The following is a 20,215-nucleotide window of genomic DNA, read 5'->3' as shown; positions in this document are numbered from 1 at the left end:
GCCCTTTTCCTCACTGCTCACCAGAGCAAGAGTGAAGGAAGGGGATTCTAGAATGCCTTCTACTAGCATTGTGTGTGCACATTCTGCTTTGCCCTTCTAGCCTCGGTCCTAAGAACAGGCCCTGCGGGAGAGCTCACCGCTGGTTTGTCAGGAAGTCAGTTGTGTCCACAGACTTCAGCCGTGTTCTTTAGTAGCCATTTTGTCAGTAACGATGGCGACCTTTTTATCTTCATCTGCCTGAATGCCTATTTCTAAGTCGTTCAGAAACTTAGTGGAGAACAGTAAGGTCTACAGGGCTTCCACAAACCCCAACATGACAAAGGCTTGTTTGTTAAATGAATGGAAAGTTTATAAATGCAGTAGCTCTTTGGAATTCCAGCCAAAAAGGAAGACATTCTCTGACCATTCTGAATAAACCCACAATAGCATAATCTGTTTATACAGTCTGCTTTTCTGCTATTGAGTATAGACATTTAGAAATGTTTTTTAAGATTTATTTTACTTTTAAGTGCTTTTTTTGGATGTCAGACTGGTGTTTTATTTTTGACATCATGCTAAGATGGGCAACACAGCATCTAGTGAGCCTCCTATATCAGCAACAACCAATTATGACAGAAGAAAAGATCTTACTTACAATAACACCACTTCACTCAAAAAAAAAAAACCTATGAATAAACTAAATGAAACATTAACATGCAGAAAAAGCTTTAAGAAGGTATTGAAGAATATAAATGAAGGCATGAATATCTATGGAAAGATATGTGTTTATTTTTTTTAGGATTTTATTTATTTGTCAGAGAGAGAGAGAGAGCACAAGCAGGGGAGCAGCAGGCAGAGGGAGAGGGAGAAGCAAGCTCCCCGCTGAGCAAGGAGCCCGATGCGGGGCTCGATCCCAGGACTCTGGGATCATGACCTGAGCTGAAGGCAGACACTTAACTGACTGAGCCACTCAGGCGTCCCAAGATATGTGTTTATATTAAAAAAAAATTCACTGTTATAAAGATGTCAGTGTTTCCCATATCAAACTACATATAATGTAATTTCAATAAGCATATAAAGGAGAGGGCACCTGAGTGACTCAGTTAAGCAGCTGACTTCGGCTCAGGTCATGATTCCAGGGCCCAGGGATTGAGCCCCACATTGGGCTTCCTGCTCAGCAGGGAGCCTGCTTCTCCCTCTCCCTCTGCTGCTCCCCCTGCTTGTGTTCTCTCTCATGCACACGCTCTCTCTCTAATAAATAAATAAAATCTTTTAAAAAAAAAGCATATGAAGGAGATATTATTTTAAGTAGTGAGGCTAATTCTAAAGTTCATATGGAAAAATGATCATGCAAGGAAAACCAGAAAAAAAAAAACATAAAAGTTAATGAAGGGATTCGCCCTACTATGTACCAAAATATAAGATTGTATTAATTAAAACTGTAATGCTAGCATATAAATTGAGTGAAACAGAGTCCACAAATAGATCTATATTAGTTAAAGTAAGGATATCTAGTTTAAGGAAAAGGAAAAACCCAAATGGCTCATACAAAATGAAAGATTATTTCTCATTTGCATAAAGTCCCAAACAGGTGTTTCTGCTTGGCAGGCTCTCCTGCAAGCAAGGATTCTGGGATCATGCTCCTTGCATCTCTAGCTCTACCATTGTGGACACGCGGCTCCCCGAGTTGTCCTGGAGGATATCTCCGTTCTAGCTAGCAGAAGGCTAGGAAGATGGAGGGTCACATGCAGAAGACTTCAGGTGCGAGGCCCATCATTTTCTAACTGCACTGAAAGCTGAGAAATCACCCTGCTCTGTGTCCAAAAAGAGGAGGGAAAAGGTTTGGTGAGTACCTAGCGTTCTCTCCCACAAGACCCAAGGACATACTAGAATGTAATGTATAGTCAGGCCGGCATTTTATATCAGTGGGGAAAGATGAAATATGCAGTAAATGATGCTGAAGAACTGGATAGCCAGCGCAAAAAAATGAAGTTGGATTCCCAAATCACTCCTTACAACAAAATAAATTACAGTTGGATCAAATTTGAACAAAAAGAAGGAAAGGAGGGAGGGAAGAAAAGTATTAGAAAACACAGGGGAAAAGGGAGGCCTTTTTATAAATCACCACGCCTACCCAGAAGATTCAAAAAAATATTGGGTGAGGATTGTGTAGGCATTCACCTAAAGACAACCATCCCATATTTCACAATCCTATTTCTTCCCTTCCATGGCTCTGACATTAAGATAGGACACCTGCTCTGGCTGTGCCTTAGGTCTCCACTGTAACTCCGACATTTTTATGATTGTATTTTGAGGCTAATTTTCAGCATAGTCTGCCCCACCTGCTGCAGGAGGTGAGGGTCTAATTAATTAAATTTGGCCATGAAAGCCTTCTAGCTTTCACAGAATGCCCTGAATTGATAGTTGGCTGATGGGTGTGCCATTCTCCAGGGCTTCCAGGGAAGTTAACAAAAGTCAGCCTCCTCCACAGTCCTTAATCTTTACCATTGCCCCATGTTGTTCAAGAGCAATAACTGTTCCCTAGCACAGTCCCTCCAACTGTACCTCAGCCTAAACAATCATACACGAAAGTCTTGGGAAATGTTCTGCTACAGCATGCCATAGATCATCACAACTCCCAGTTAAACCTGCAATGAGACTCTCGTTGCTCCCTGAACAGGGAGTGAACAAATTCTCCAGTCCCATTCTTCAGCGTCAACTTTCGAGGACCAAACCTGGTACCATCTATTTTAGTTGAGGTCCTCCCAAAGCCGGTATTGAGGCCAGGATTTGAGTGCGTGTGGTTTATTTGGGAGGTGAGATCAGGACGCGAGGGAGTAGGGAAAGTGAGGTAGGAAGGTGGAAACGTTAGTAAAGGATATTTCAATGAGATTACTGCTGTAGTCAACAAGAGTTCCATTCCACTCAGGAATCGGCAAGGACGTGGCTTAGAATCGCCAACTGAGGGAAAGGGAAGCTTGTTCATCTATCCACTGGTTCCCGTTCCTCATATGTTGAAATTTACCTCTGAGAGCCTGATGGGCTGTTACTTTCCAGCCACCCTGGAGTGCCCACCCTTGCATTAGCTACGGAAATTCCTGTGGCGCCACACGATTCAGGAAGAGAAGCAGAAAGATCCAGACACAAGGTAGGTGGTCAGAAGGTGCAGGAACTGCCCTCTACGGTGGCACGTAAAGTTGGTGGGACGTCCGCAACATCTGCTACAAAAAGAATTCAGATGCCGGTTCTCCCTATTTCTTCCAGACAATGTAGAACAACATAGGTTGTGTTGCCAAAGGTGTGGAGAACCAGCACGCTCATATGGGTACAACCCCCATGAAGGCAGTTTGAGAGTAGCTATCAATACTGAAGATGCATATATATACTTTTTGATCTAGGTTTAGGGATTTCAGTTCTAGAAATTGATCCTGCAGATATTTGTGTACAGACTCTCATACAAGGATTTTCACTGTCACAGTCAAAGATTGGGCAGAAGTCTCCTTAGCAGGACACGGGAAATTCTTGTATATCCACACAGTGTCACCCTTAAGTAGAAGGAGGGTCCTCTCCTGGGCACTGATACTGAACACTATTGGGAGGGCACAGAAAATATAAAATGATTACCAGTGCCTACAGTATACCTATCATATTGTACAAATGGGGAAAGGAAAAGTGTGTGTATTTCTCCATGCTATGGATTTTATTCTTCATATGACTTTTCTGTCATTCCTAGGGATTTGGGATGTAGGTGGAGGCTCCAGGGTAGTATTAGTTCACCAAATGATAGACTGTGAAAACGAATATGATAAAAAGTGGCAAATAATAACAGAGCTCAACAAAGTGACTAGACTGCAGCTAGACATCCACACATTGGTAGTTTTCCTGTCCGCCAGCGATAGACAGAAAATGTAAAGGAAGAAATTCACAACAGAAACCTAAGTATAAAACACCTATGAATAAACATTAAAATATTCATTCAATATTGTATAATAAATATACAAGATCTCTACAGGAGAAAAGGTAAATGTTATAGTACATAGAAGAAAACCTAAGTAAATGGAGAATATTATTATTCATAGATAGGAATCTCAATATTTTATGATGCCAAATCTCTCCAAATTTATCCACAAAGACAGTGCAATCCCCAAAATATCCCAATAATACTTAGTATATAGTTTGACAAGCTTATTCAACAACTCATAAGAAAGGCTAGAAGTGTATGAATAACCTACACAATTATGGGGGGGCAAATGATCAAGAATCTTATAAATGAATGTTTATTTTCCCTACTCATTACAGACATGTAAATGAAAATAAGATGTAGCTTTTCACTGAATAATTGACAAAAAATAAAAAATGTTGATAATACCAATCAAGAGTGTGAGGAAATGGTATTCTCCCACTCAACTAATGGAAATAAATTATTTCATGTTCTCTCAAAAGCAACTTGGTGGTAACCATGAAAATGTTAATTATTCATTTTCAGTGACCCAGTGACTCCATTTCTCTTTATCTATCCTATAGACACATTCAGGGTCGCCTGGGTGGCTCAGTCATTAAGGTCTGCCTTCGGCTCAGGTCATGATCCCAGGGTCCTGGGATTGAGCCCTGTGTCGGGCTCCCTGCTCAGTGAGGGGTTTGCTTCTCCCTCTGCCCTTACCCCCCTCCCATGCTCTCTCTCTCTCCCTCTCTCTCAAATAAATAAGTAAAATCTTTTTTAAAAAAGCAACATTCAAACATGTATTTGAAATGGCATGCACAAAGATGTTCTTACCCTCATAGTTTGTAGTTGCAGGGGGAAAAAAGGACAACCTAAATATCCATCAATACAGTAATAAATGGCTAAATAAACCATAGTAAATCCATACTGTGAAATATTACGTAGTAATTTAAAAGAATGATACAAATCAATATGTACTGATACGAAAAGAACTCCAAGGCATGAAGAATAAAAAGCGAAGTTTAGAATAATGTAGTCAAATAACGTTCCCTTTATGAAAACATAGAACTCCCCAAAACAATTTTGTATACATGTACAGGTACAAGTACATGATCATACCTTTATTTTAAAAAAGGATATTCACTGTCCAAGACAGTAGCCACTAACCACATGTGTCTATTCAAATTTACATTTAAATTAAATTTCATTTACAGTTCGGTTCCTCAGTCTCCCCAGCCACAACTGAAGTGCTCAGACATCACAGATACAGACCATTTCCATTATTGCAAAAGGTTCTATTGAAATATGTCTAGCCTCTTAATATCTCCAACCTTCCTCATCAAAGAGGGTCTATAAACCAGCATCAGCATCACCTGGGAGCTTGTTAGAAATGCAGAACCTTGGGTCCCTCCCTAGACTTGCTGAACCAAAATCTGCATTTCAACAAGATCCCCCCACCCACCCACCCAGTAATCTTTATGCCTAATAGGGCTTAAAAGCTCCACACTAGTCTTCAACAATATTAGCATCATTATCACCAGTGCTGAGACGCTCCTTTAGCTATTCTTCCTTTGTACCTGGTGAGGACTTTTCTGTGTGTGTGTGTGTGTACACATTAGTTTTGTAACAAAAGAACTTGTACACTTTTAATGTTTAAAACTGTGCATCCTTCCAGTGAAACAAAAAGAGAATTTAAAAATAAATAGGAAAAAAATTACAATAGAGAATGTCAATTTCAAATAAGATCCTACAGGCTCTGCTAATTCTCACATGGAGGGAGAGGGTGCAAGTCATCATTAGGAGAGAATTTTGTTTGAAAAGGGTCATCTTAAACTGCAAGGATGGCCATTAAACATGACAATTAAACATGCCAAAGGAGAAGCCTTGTTGTCAAAATGCCCACTTAACCCACCCAAACATCTCAAACCCACCCTTTGCTGACCTTGGTGAAGACTTTTCATTAACAAAACCTGAATCATCACCCACTGATTACCAAGCAGTAGCATCTTTGCTTGAATTTTCTTAATTAGATGAGTTTGAATAATTTTAGATGCTTATAGGATGAATCAGTTTTTATTTTGAAAAAAGGAGGTAAAGAAATGTACACAGATTTACTAATTATTCCTACAGGATGGCTTCCCAATTGCAAGATATTATAAACAAGCTTTTTGAAAAGAAATACAGTAAATGGTTATGTTGTATATATAACAAATAGTATATGGGTACTTGGCTCAGATACTTTTTCCAGTAAAAGTATCACACACAAAATCAAAATTGTGCTCTCTTGGAAATTTAGGTGGAATTTAAATTGATGTCCTCTTGAAATGTGTTAGAAGACTCAAAAAGTAATAATAAAACCACTGATGGGGTGTTTCTGCTACTAAATTTTTTTTTTTTTTGCAAAAGCCTTATCTTCTTCAAACTTGCACGCTAAAAATACAGGATTTATGGAGGGGAAATTGTTGAAGCAAGACCCTCAAAGCCTCTACAACTCTGTAACAAGAGAATTTTTTTTGAAAAGGCATAATCTAGTAAGAATTATTGGCACAGTAACAAGTGATAAATTCTTGATAAAGAAACACCACAGTAAGATTAGAATCTTACTCTTTAAAAATAAGCTGAAAGTGGTTTTATGGAAGGAAATAGAGAGAATGGTTGGGGCTTCTGGGATGCGGCAATAAAATGCACAAAGATGGTGAAAATGGAGTATTATGCAGATCCAAGATGGAGCATATCACCAAATTGAGCCAAAAAGAAGAGGGAGTGAAAGGGGAAAAAAGCAAAGTATAGGAGAGTATAGTATGTTTGTTACCCTTCACAAAAGAAAGGAGATATGAGAAAATACACATGCATCTTATCTGTGCAAAAGATATACATGAAAGATAAATCAGAAACTGAAGAGGCTGATAACCTACAGTTGTGAATAGCCAAGGGGTGAAAAGAAGAGGGGAATTAGAAGGGAGTGAGACTTCTCTGAATGTATATACCTTCTATGTAGCTTTGACTCAGAACCAGAGTAATGTTTCATATGTCCAAAATGTAAATTATTAAAAATCAGCCAGGATGGGAAAATAACCCCAAATGTAATACAAATAGTAAAAAAAAATCAACAAATTAAACACATTACAAATGACTAACATTCATACTGAAAGAGATGGGGAAGAAAACAATTAACCTAAGTAACTTTGGAAAGCATGTATTAACTGGATTCTGAAATGATAAAGACTAAAAAAGAACAAATGCTGTACACTAGTCAGTAAATTTGTTTCACATTGGGGTATGGATTAGCAAAATATTAACTACTTTGTATGTTTCCTAGTACTGAACAAATAAGTGAATATATTGTATATAAGAGCCAGGTCTCTCATTTTCCAAGAAATGAGAAATGTAACAAATAAGAAAGTGGAGTTGAGGGAGTGGCTAGAAGAAACTTGTGGTGTTGAATTGGAATCAGAAGTATCAGTATTAATATCATTGTTTTTAATACATATCTAATGTATACACATGCCTCTACATTTAGATGGGTCAGTATACCTACCTACATTTCCAGGCTCCATCTGCTAAGAAGGCCTTGAAATAATGGTACTCTTGGGGCAATCAGCACAGTTAGAACCTAGATCTTGAATTCTAAACACTATTCTTCAATAAAAGAAACTGGGCCTCCTTTGAAAAAATACAAGCTGGACCAATCTGTTGTACCAGAAAACAAGGAGGTGCTTGAGGTCATTGAAAAAGGATACGAAGATGTCAAAATGATACAGGAGCAAACATAATTGAATAAATATGTAATTGGGGGAAACAGTGTCTCTTCCTTACCAAAAAAATTCAACTGATAAACACAGAAGGAATGAGAGAAATAAAAAAAAAAAAAAAAATCACCACCAGGCAGACACCACCATATTGTTGCAGACCTGATCAATTGATGGATGCTAAAATCAGTCATAAGTGTTTGCGGAGAAATAGGATATTTCATAGTCTCAAAGTTATCTCTGTAAGATATTTGTCAATTACATAGAGGAAAAATACAACTTTACTGTGGATAATTACTGCAGATACCACCAAATTTAACATTACCAGTAATAAATCACATTGATATCATTATGCACTGAAATGGACACATTACTTTTGTGATTGGTAATTTTGCTAAGAATGCAAACTCCCAAACTAATCATGAGAAAACAGATGAACCCAAGTTGTAAGACATTCCACGAAATAACGATCAAGATTAAGAAGACAAGCTCTGCACTTGGTTAATAGTATTTACCAATACTATTTTTCTGGTTTTGGTGATTGTACAATAGTTATGGAATTGTGAAAATCAAAGGAAGCTAGGAGGAAGGCATATCTGAACTCTGGACTATTTCTGCAACTTTCCTGTAAATGAAAAATTATTTCAAAAGGAAAAAAAAGAACACATGAGAAAGGGCATTGTTTTCAATACTCTTCGTCTTTGTATTTGCTGTTTTCAACCATGCTTACATCTTACTGCTCTACTTGGTGGCACAAAATATTACATGCTGGGAAATTTTGCAGATGAACCAATATAGTTTCCATGGCATTCATTTCCCCACTGACCTCATTTCCCTACTTTCCAATCTCATATGAGCTAATCCACCCTAAAGGATTGTAGCAGAATAGCCTAGGTTGAAGTTGCATGTGAAATGTTTAATTAAAATGGACTCATGAAACATACCAGTGGGGGAAATCAGTATTTAAACTTCAAGATAGGACTGCAATAGCCAAAATAATCCTAAAAAAGAACAAATATGGAAGATTCATACTTCCTGATTTCAAAACTTACTACAAAGCTATAGTAATCAAAACTGTGATACTGGCATGAAAACAAACATATAGACCAAAGGAATAAAATAAAGAACCCAGGAAAAAAACCCAAGCAAATATGGTCAATTGATTTTTAACAAGAGTGCCAAGACCATTAAATGGTGAAAGAGCTGTCTTTTCAAAAAATGCTGCTGAGAAAACTGGATATCCACATACAAAAGAATTAAGCTGGACCCTTACCTTATACCATACACAGAAACTAACTCAAAATAGATCAAAGACCTAAGCTTAAGAGCTATAACTATAAAACTCTTAGATGAAAACATAGGAGAAAATCTTCAAGACATTGGATTTGGCAGTAATTTCTTGGATACGACACCAAAAGCAGAGGCTACAAAGGAAAAACAGATATATTGTACTTTATCAAAATTAAAAACTCTTGTGCATCAAAGAATATTATCAAGGGAGTAAAAACACAGCCCAATGAATAGACAAAAATATTTGCAAATCATATATCTGATAAATGATTAATATCTAGAATAAATTAATATTTCTCTAAAGAAGATATACAACTAGCCAATAAACACATAAAATTTGCTCAACATCATTTGTCATTAGGGAAATGCAAACCAAAGCCACAATGAGATAGCATTTCACAACCCTTAAGATGGCTACTATTTTTTTTAAAAAGGAAAACAAATGTTTACAAGGCTTTGGAGAAATTGGATCCTCCATTATATTACTGGTGGGAATGTAAAAATGGTACAGCCACTGTGGAAAACAGTATGGCAGTTCCTCAAAAAGTTAAGCTTGGAATTATCATATGGTCCAGCAATTCCATTCCTATGTGGATACTCACCAGAACTGAAAGCAGAGACTCAGAGACTTGCACACCAATACTCATTACAGCACGTTCACAGTCGTCAAAAGATGGAAACAACCTAAGTGTCCATCAGTGATGAATGGATAAACAAAATGTGGTACATACGTATAATAGGATGTTATTCAACCATAAAAAGGAATGATACATGCTACAATATGGATGAACCTTGAATATATTATCCCAAGTAAAATAAACACACAAAAGGATGCATAGTGCATGATCCTACTTATATGAGGTACCCAGAACAGGCAAATGCCTAGAGACAGAAAGTAGAATAGAAGTTACCAGGGACTGGAAGGAGGGAGGCAAAAAGGGAGCTGTTTAATGGGCATAAGAGTTTTTGTTTGGGATTAAAAAAAGGAACTTCTGGAAATGGATGACACCGATGGTTACACAACATTGTGAATGCCCTTAATACCACCGAACTGTATCCTTAAAAATGGTCAAAATGGTAAGTTTTATGATCCATATATTTTTAACATGATAAAAAACTCAATTAAGCATTTGATTTGAAATATATATGTTTGGGGTGCCTGGGTGGCTCAGTCGGTTAAGTGGCTGACTCTTAGTTTTGGCTCAGGTCATGATCTCAGGGTTATGGAATCGAGCCCTGTATTGGGCCCTGAACTCAAGGCAGAGTCTGCTTAAGAGTCTCCCTCCGTCTCCCTCTGCTCCTCCCCCAACTTCTCCCCCTGCTCACATACACTCTCTCTCTCTCTAAAATAAATATATAAATCTTTTCTTAAAAAGTATATATGTATAATCACAGTAATTAACAACTGTAAGTAGACATTTTTCTCTTTTGTATACATCCCCCAAAGTTTATATATTCTTAATTGTCAAAAAAAACCATTTTGACAACTTGTCATTGGGAAATGAGGGATCTCCTAAGTACAGTCTGTCTTACCTGTAAGTGTGTATATGTGCAATGGGAAATAGAAGAAAAAAGAAGAGGGTACTACCTCTTCATACTGGAAGATCATACTTTTGGCTCATCCTGGAAAAACAACAACACTGCCATGAGATACTTTTGCTGCAGACTGATCAAGAGAATAAGGAGAGAAAGCATACATTACTAATATCACAAATGAAGGTGGGGATATCACTGCAGATTCTATAGACACAAAAGGCAAGTAAAGGAATATAATGAACAACTTAATGCCTGCAAACTTGACAAGTTAGATTAAAAGTAGATTCCTAAAAAACAACAACAAAAAAACCTTACAAAATGATACAAAAAGAAAGAGAAATCTGAGTAACTCTATTTTTAAAGTTGCAATGTTAATCAAACGTCTTCCTACAAAGAAAACTGCAAGTCCAGATGGTTTCCCTTGGGAATTCTATCAAACATTTAAGAAAGAAATAATACTAACCTTACATGAACTTTTTCATAAAATAGAAACTGTTTCCAACTCATTTTATGAAGTCAACATAACCTTGTCAAAAATTTGAGGAGAGACACTACAAGAAAATTTGAGACCAACATCTCTCACGATGCAACAATCTTTCACAAAATATCAGCAACTTGAAAGCAGCAACACTAACTACATCATAATTAAGTGGTCTTACTCCAGGAATGCAAGATAGCCTCAACATTTGAAAATAAATTTATGTTATTTGCCACATTAACAGAACAAAGGAGAAAAACTATATGACCATACCAATAAATGCAAAAAAAAAAAAATGCCTCTTATAAGATCCAATAGCCATCATGATTTTAAAACAAAAACCTCTTCGAAAACTAGGACTAGCAGGGTGCTTCTTGTTAAAGGCATCTAGGAAGGACCTGAAGAAAATACCACACTTGCTGGTGGGATATTGAATACTTTTTACCCCCAAGACAGTGAACAAGGATAAATGTTCACTTGCACCACTTCCATCAGTATTATCCTGGAGGTCCTATCCCATGTGAAAAGGTAAGAAAAAGATATAAAGGTCATACATATTACAAAGGAAGAAATAAAACCAGTAGTATTTTTAAAAGACTTAAACTTCACAAAATTCGAGGATTTAACAAAAGCTATGTAAAGCCTCTACAACGAAAACTGCAGCACATTACTGCCAAAACTTACACAGCAATTTAATGACTGCTAATTTATTGAAATACATTGTAAGGAGAGTCAGCTGGAGGTGCTTTAACATTTTGATGAAGCTTTCCTCAACTGGGGCAGAAGCCTTATCCTGGCCCTGGAAAGATTTGTGTTACTACCGGTCAGTCCTGCTAATAGTAAAAATTTTACAACAAAAAAATAAGTCTGCAATTACTATGTTCTTCCTCATCCCACCTGGATAATATTGATGTACCCTTCCCATAGCATATGCTATATGTGACATTCCAGACAATGCAGGGGGAGCGCTATTGAGAACCCAAGCATTTTAAAATCAACAACACAAGCAACAACAGGTGTTGGCGAGGATGGGGAGAAAGGAGACCCCTTGTGCACTGTTGGTGGGAATGCAAACTGGGGAAGCTACTGTGGAGAACAGTATGGAGGTTCCTCAGAATTTAAAAACAGAACTACCCTAAGATCCAGCAATTGCACAACTAGGCATTTACCCAAAGCATACAAAAATACCAATCCAAAGAGGACACATGCACTCCGATGTTTATAGCAGCATTATCTACAATAGCCAAATTATGGAAACAGCCCAAGTGTCCATTGATTGATGAATAAAAAAGATGTGGTGAATACACACACACACACACACACACATACACACACACACACACACACACTGGAATATTAATATTACTCAGCCACAAAAATAATGAAATAATAAAGGACATGGATGGAGTTAGAGAGTATAAAGCTAAGCGAAATAATCAGAGAAAGACAAATACCATATGATTTCACTCATATGTGGAATTTAAGAAACAAACGAGCAAAGGGGAAAAAAGAGAGAGGCAAGCCAAGAAACAGACTCTTAATTATAGAGAAGAAACTGCTGGTTACCAGGAGGCAGGTGGGTGGGGGGAAGGGTGAAATAGGTGATGGGGATTAAGGAGTGGACTTGTGATGAGCACCGGGTGATGAATGGAAGTGTTGAATCGCTGAAACTGATATTACACCGTATGTTAACTAACTGGAATTCAAACAAAAGCTGAAAAAAAAAAAAGAAAGAAAGAAAGAAAAGAAAACCCGAGCATTTTATCTTGCTGCTATTCCTTGGAGGTTGGATTAGAGCACTCTGCCTACATCATCCTCTGAAAGCAACTCCAGGAGCAGCCCATTACAATCTGGTGGGCACAGAGCAGTCTCTTTCGCCCTTGCTGGAAAAGGACCCATACAGAAGTGGGGTGCTCTTCTGCCACTGTAACCTACTGTATGGTAGGTCCATGTAAAGCAAAATCCACCTGTTCCCTTCCTCTTTTATCTCTGCCTTTAATCCCTTGAGAGTTTTCCAGTTTTGAGTTTTTGTGAGCTTAATTCTGACCAGTTTGTGAACAAAACCATTTGCCCTGTAAACAAAAAAGACCCTCTACTTGTAGATTTTGTATATTATCAAGCAATATTTGGGCTTAACCTGCCTTTGTCAGGTCGAAATACTTTTAAGATGAATTTAACAACATTTTTATGTTTAGTTTGGTTTTCTCCTAGCTAAGATCAGTAAAGTATAAGTAAAAACTCACTGGGAGGATTTCTAGTGCGTGGTCTATTTTGCAGACATTGGCAAAAAGAGATGTTGTTTTCTGTTTATCAATTCCAAGTTACGAATAAGGGTGGAGAGACAGTTTAACATCTTGACCATTTGATTGAAACATAAAAAGTAGCATATTGTCACCCCCCAAAAAACTAGATTCTGTGGTCTGTAGAACAAGGCCCCCCTCCCAAAGATGTTTTCATCCTAATCCCCAAACCCTATGACTATATTATGTTACATAGCAAGGGAGCAGTAAAATTGCAGATAGTATGAAGTTTGCTAATCAGCTGATTTTGAGATGGGGAGATTATCCTGGATTATCCAGGTGGGGCCTATGTAATCAGGGTGCTTATAAGTGAAAGAGGAGAGGCAACGTCAGAGAGATTTATCATGAGAAAATGGCCATTGCTGGCTCTGGAGTCGGAGGTGGCCACGAGCTAAGGAATTCAGGCAGCCTCCAGAATGTGGAAAAGATAAGAAAACAGAGTCTTCTCTAGGGCTTTGAGGGGACGTAGCCCTGCTGACATCTTGGGTTTAGCCCATTGAGATACGTTACAAACTCATGACCTCCAGGATTAGAAAATAATAAATGTGTGTTGTTTTTAAGCCACTAGAGTTGTGGTAATTTGTCACAGCTGCAGTAGGAAGGGACTACAGACTCTTTACTGTTAAGTCACATAACTGAGCAGTTGGGACACAAGGTGGCACTGGATCACCAGATTTACCAAAGAAGCCCTCCGTTTTGTAATTCTGTATTACTAAGGGCCATGGTAAAATTTTCTTGTAACAAATTTTTAAAAATCATCTCACATTTGCATCGAAGTATCTTCGATGCTGTTAGTAAATCCCGTAAATTGGCTTTGGTGAATTTATAAGTTGATTTTTGGCTATGATTTTTTTTTTAATCTAGAAAGATGAACTATAAATAAAAAGAAGCTCCTAGAATATGTCACAAACACAAGAACTTTTTTTGTTCCCAGTGTCTTGAACACTGACAACAGCCCATAGCAGGCACCCAATAAATAATCACTAAATGAAAGAACATCTCATGTCCAAATTGCATACATAAATTGTCAATCAAGTCTTTTCTCACATTAACCTGAATAGTCTGGAACTTGAAGAAAATCCTTTTGTCTGAGAATTTCAAGTTTAGTACTCTTCATAGAGCACTCCTTTATTCAAATGTGCTTACAATGCGTTCTTCTTTGTGCTAGAAATGAAACAGCCATTCCCTGTTCTATAGAGCCCTCCCTGCCCTCCACCCCAGCTGGCGTGTCCAGTTCAAACTCGACAGCCTCAGGCTTCTTATTCTTCTACCAGTGTGTGCAGGTGACTTTAGGGGAATGAGTGGTCCGGGCAACCAGGGACCCGAAGTTAATCACCTTGCGAGGCAGAGGTCCTGGGTACTTGTACATTTCACTGTATCTTTCCTTGGCCTTGGATGCTTCGTGCCTGCCCCTCCCCCCACCGAGGGCATTAGGCTCTCTCCTGGGCTTGTCTGACCTCCCAAATCAAAGCAAGGAAGTGTCCTCTTTGGAGGGTTTTTTCCAGTATAGTCTGTGTCCAGACACCCTGCAAATTCTGATTCCTCTCTATTCTTGTAATACTTTGTTCTTTCCCTTTTTGTATTGTTTTATAGCTAGTTGTGTAATGTGGCATCAGATTGTAATTTCCCTGTAGAAAAGATTCTATTTTATTATATTTTGTGTTCTCAACACCCAGCCCATACTGGTAACAAAGTAAATGCTTTGGGAAGGAGAAGAGAAGGAAGAGAGGGTATGAGGGAAGGAGGAGAGAAGCGAGGAAGGCTGTTCCGTCATTGGGCTCAGACTGCAGATGGGTACAATAATTGTTGATTTCTTAATATTTAAATACGGGTGTGTGCACATATGTTTAATCCAGAAGAAAGAAGTAATCAGGTTTACATTCATCATTTGAGTATAATTTCCATTTGCCAACTCTTGGGGTAGTAAATATAATGAGGCTTAAAATCAATGCTGCCTTTACTCTTTTTTAAAAGATAAGGAAGGAATTTGAATGCAAATTATAATGCTTTTCTTCAAAGGGGAATGATTTGCCACTCTTTAATTTGATAAAGTTCTTTATGGTTCAAATACAGACTTTTAAATATTAATAAACCTCAGAAAGCAGGAATCAAATCCTCAACCCTTCATGAATTAATTATCACAATTTCAAAAATCCAATTCTACAAAGCAAATCATAAAGTGCAAAATGGATTTTCCAAATCACATCTTTTTGGGATTAATTCATATGATTATGCGTATTAAATTGAGTATTAATACTATAATTTGAAGTTTCCTATTTTTTGGTATTATATAATTTCAAATACACATTTTTTTGCTTTCAATAAAATGACTATAATTATCATTAAATCCACTTTTATTTTTATCAGCATGTTATGTTTGAATAGTATAAAAGATCAAATATTACTAAAAGTGATTTTTACAAAACAACAATCCCTTCTCTTCATGTTCCAATCCCATCATCCATCAAGTACACAATTTCAATTTTTTTAGCTCTTTTCTCTGATTTTTCTTCATTTCTAAATAATATGTACATACTGCTATCCATCGATTCACCTGAATAGACTTACCTGTTGATTTATACAATTACAGATAATAAGGATTTTAGCTCAATTATATCTCCCTTTCCTTTCCATCATCTTCTCAATAAAATGATATCTCAAATATCTGTTAAATCTATATTCAGTGTTCTCATAATTTTGACCATGTGTATGTTGCATGTGGTTTAAACAGTGATTACCTATCCTCACTTACATAACTTATTTTTTTCTGGAGTTAATAATTACCTCATTTTAAAACATTTTCTTAATTTTCTTTGAACAACTGACTAAATAGTCACACATCCTCAACAGCTCCATAAAGTGCCTCTCAGTTCAATTTTATACAAAACATGTCAGGTGCTTGAAGAATGATACCCCCGCCCTCCGCCTCCCGCACCCACCCACTTCAGTCTCGGAAGGTCCTCCTGGTGCCTCACCCTGCTAGTCCAGTCTGGATGGTTCCTCTGTGGGCACCTGGCTCCTGTTTGGTTGGGTCTTCCGTTTGCCATCGCCCTAGGAATTCTCTTTGTCTTCATTGGATCCTCGCTCCTCAACCCCATGTATCCCCATAGCCCTGTATCCTTTTTCTAAGTTGAGCCCTTTTGTGTGAGTGGGTGTGTGTGTCTTGCATTCATCCACACTTGAGCACATCCTCAAATAGCTTCCCAAGAAAGATGTTTGGGAAGTACATTTTTTTGAGGCTCTGCATGTCTAAATTGTCTCTTTTCTACTCTTTCACTTGATGGAGAGTTTGGCTAAATATAGAATTCTTGGTTAAAAAATTAACTTAAAAATAAATTTGAGGGTCTAACCCTATTATCTTCTACCTCCCATTTGAGAAGTTTGATGCCATTCTTACTCATAGTCTTCTGTTCATTATCTGTCTCACCATCCCCCCTGCCTTTACCCCACCCCCTCCATTCCTACCAGAGGCTTTTAGAGTCCTCTGTTTATTCCCAGTGTTTGAAATTTCACGATAATGAGTCTTTTGTTGTTTTTTTTTATTGTTGGTCAGGGTTTTTGTTTGCTTTTGTTTTTTGTCTTTTAGTCAATGTGCTGGATACCCAAAGGGCCTTTCTGAGAAGAAGCTCATGTTCTTCAGCTCTGGAAAATTCTTTTATGTTATTTTATTTATATACTTTTCTCCACCATTCTTTTCCTCTCTCTCTTTCCGGAGCTCCTATCATTTAGCTGTTAGGCCTCCTGAATCAACCATCCAACTTCTTATGTTTTCTTTCTTATTGTCCAGTTACTCACCATTTTGCTCTACATTTTGGATTCCCTAACCATGTCTTCCACTTTTCTACTCAGTTTTTCATTTCTGCCATCCAGTTTTTATTTTTCTAGTGTTGTTGTTGTTCTCCTCCAAATATTCTTTTAAAAACTATCATCTTGTTCCTTTGGATGGATATACACCATCTCTTATTTCTCTGAGGACAGTAATGACTTTTTTTTCTTCTTCCTCCATAGTTTGTTTCTCTGAGTTTCTTTTTTTAAACAGGTTTATTGGGATATCATTCTTTTTTTTTTAATTGGGATATCATTCTTATGTCATTAAAATCACTCATTTTAAGTGTCTAATTCACTGATTCATTGACTCATTCCACCATCACTACAATCCAGTTTTAGAATATTTCCACCACTCCCAAGAGATCTCATGGACCCATTTGCAATTCATCTCCATTCCCAACTAGTCCCAATCAGCCAATAATCTGCTGTCTCTAGACATTTGCTTTTTCTAGACATTTCGTATAAATAGAATCGTACGAGATCAGATCTTCTGTGTCTGCTTTCTGTCACTGCACGTGCTGTGTTTGAAGGTCATCCTTGCTGCAATGCACATCACCAGTCCATTCCTTTTTTTATTGCTGAAATGTATTCCACTGTGTGAATGTACCCCATTTTGTCATTCACCCATTGACTGTACATTTGGGTTGTTTCCACTTTAGGGTAATCACATCCTTTTGTTATTTTAATATTTTATGTTGAACTCCATGGTTCACCATTTAGAGGGGTTTGCCAAATGAATGCACTCCCTTGCAGTTTGCTCATATTTAGAGAGGCCAAAAAAGTTATTTGGAAACTGTCCATGATGGGAGGTGGCGCAGTGGGGGTTTCAGTGTAATTCTTTGAGGAAATTCTCTTGTCCATGTTTTTCATTCTTTTCTCTTGGGCTGGTGGAATTTTCCAGAGATGACCCTCCTCATACCTTGGCTGGAGGATATAATCCTAGCTTCTGGTGCTCCAGGAGTTGAGAAGAAGGAGAAGGCTAAGATGTCACAAATTTTAGGACATATACTTTTTTGATGCCCCTGTTTTCAGTACAAGATTCCTGGCTCCTTTGACTGTGCTTTGTGTACCTGAGTCCAGAGATCTTCTGTTTTATTCTCTTCTATGAGGCTGGCTGCTCAGAGCAGAAGAGAAGATCTGGAGATGGTAGTTTCTAAAAAGATTTTGAAACAATCTATTTTTAGCCCTACCATTCTCTCTCTTTCTTGCCTATTTCCACAGCTAACTGGTGCCCATTTCTGAGCCTGGGTATTTTGCGTGTAAAGTAGGTTACCTCTCTGCTTTACCCACTGGCACATTGAGATTAGCTTTCTTGGCTCCACTAATCCATCAACCGCTTTTCCACTTACTTTGCAGTGTCCAAAATGTTACAGCTATTGTTTCCGTTCCTAGTCTCCCAGGTTTGTGCCTCTAAAAAATCCTTCTGCTCTCATTCTCGGAGCATTTTCGTCGCAAATACTTTTTCAACCAGCCATATTTAATGAGAATCTCCACTTAATTTGGTAACGACAAATAAAACTTTCAATTTCAAATAATGTATATAAATACCTTGCCCTCAAGGAAGTGCAGTATAACTCACCACACCTTAAATGTGCGTTCCTCGCAGTGCAAGAGTCCAGAATGCAGAGGGACGGGGGAGATTAGCTTTGTGATGGAGAAACCTGCCAAACGCTTCCTCAGCCAGGTGACCAAAGTCAATGTTAACAGTGATAAGTCATGTTCATAGTGTCTACCCCTCATATGATATGAGGAGAATGGCACTTTACCTTTGTGGTCTCCCTTCCCAAAACCCATGATCCTAGTCTGATCATGAGAAAAACGTCAGACAAATCCCAATAGAGGGACAATTCCAAAGTACCTGACCAGTGCTTCTCGAAATTGTCAAAGTCCTCAAAACAAGGAGAGTCTGAAGAACTTTCACAGCCAAGGGGGAGCCTAAGGAAAAAAATCGTCTATTCTAACTTGTGTATTGGAATAGTTTGTTCATTCTCTTTTATAAATATTTATTGACAAAGTAGTATGTTGCAGGAAATACACCTGGTGCTGGGGCTACAGAGATTAATGAAATACGATTCCTGTCCCACAAGATGTTCACATTCTGGGAATACAGACTCGCATAAAATACTTTTCGTATTCTACTTCCAAGAAACACACCAGCTACCATGAACGCATTTTGCTATTCATATTTAGAGTATGAAAAAATAAAGCTGAAATTCTCTGATTCTTAAAAACTTTTGTTTAGGTGAGATGTGGAATCTCTTAGAATTGTATCATCAGTTAAGAAACGTTCAAGGAGTGCCTGGGTGACTCAGTTGGTTAAGCATCTGCCTTTGGCTCAGGTCATGTCTCAGGGTCCTGGGATGGAGCCCCACATCAGGCTCCTTGCTCAGTGGGGAGCCTGCTTCTCTCTCTCTTTCTGACTGCTGTTCCCCGACCCCTTGTGCTCTCTCTGTCAAATAAATAAATAAAATCTTTTAAAAAACAAAAAAATGCAAGAATGATTAAATATCTGATGGAGAAGGGCGTGTTGACAACAGAGAAACAGAACTTCCTACTTTTTGACATGACGACACATCCCCTCACCAACAACAATATTAAGCAGTGCCTCATCAAGAAGGTACAGGAAGCTGTTCTTGACAAATGCGTGAATGACCCTCACCGCATGGACAAGCGCTTGCTGGCCCTCATCTACCTAGCGCACGCCTCCGATGTCCTGGAGAATGCTTTCACTCCCCTCCTGGACGAGCAATATGATTTAGCCACCAAGAGAGTGCGGCAGCTCCTTGACTTAGATCCTGAAGTGGAATGTCTGAAGGTCAACACCAGTGAGGTCCTGTGGGCAGTGGTGGCCACATTCACCAAGTGACGGCTCAGAATGAGGTGTTCTCCTTTCTCTCATGTAAACCAGTAGTTTTTCTTCTATTGACTTCTGCTTTTAGGCGATTTGTACTTTACCACACTATAATTGGCTTTTGTTTTATATAATAATAGGTAGCCTTTCTGGGTTTGTGTGTGAATGCCAGAAACTGCTGGTATTAGAGACCTTTCTGCTTAAGGTTAGAGAAAGAAGTTTTGCTGTCATTGGCATTTCATTCTTTCTTGAGTTCAAGAGAGT

At 38.1% G+C, this 20,215-nt stretch overlaps 1 pseudogene; it reads left to right on the top strand.

Annotated features, from left to right (window-relative positions):
* Positions 1-19,619: 19,619 nt before the first annotated feature.
* On the top strand, positions 19,620-19,966 carry LOC148164418 (Golgi phosphoprotein 3 pseudogene; annotated as a pseudogene).
* The last annotated feature ends 249 nt before the right edge of the window (positions 19,967-20,215 follow it).

This window comes from Eumetopias jubatus, unplaced genomic scaffold, assembly GCF_037043125.1.
Source record: "Eumetopias jubatus isolate StellerSeaLion01/CBP00866 unplaced genomic scaffold, mEumJub1_p1.0 scaffold_5, whole genome shotgun sequence".
Lineage (NCBI taxonomy): Eukaryota > Metazoa > Chordata > Mammalia > Carnivora > Otariidae > Eumetopias > Eumetopias jubatus.
This window is presented reverse-complemented; position numbering and strand designations above follow the sequence as displayed.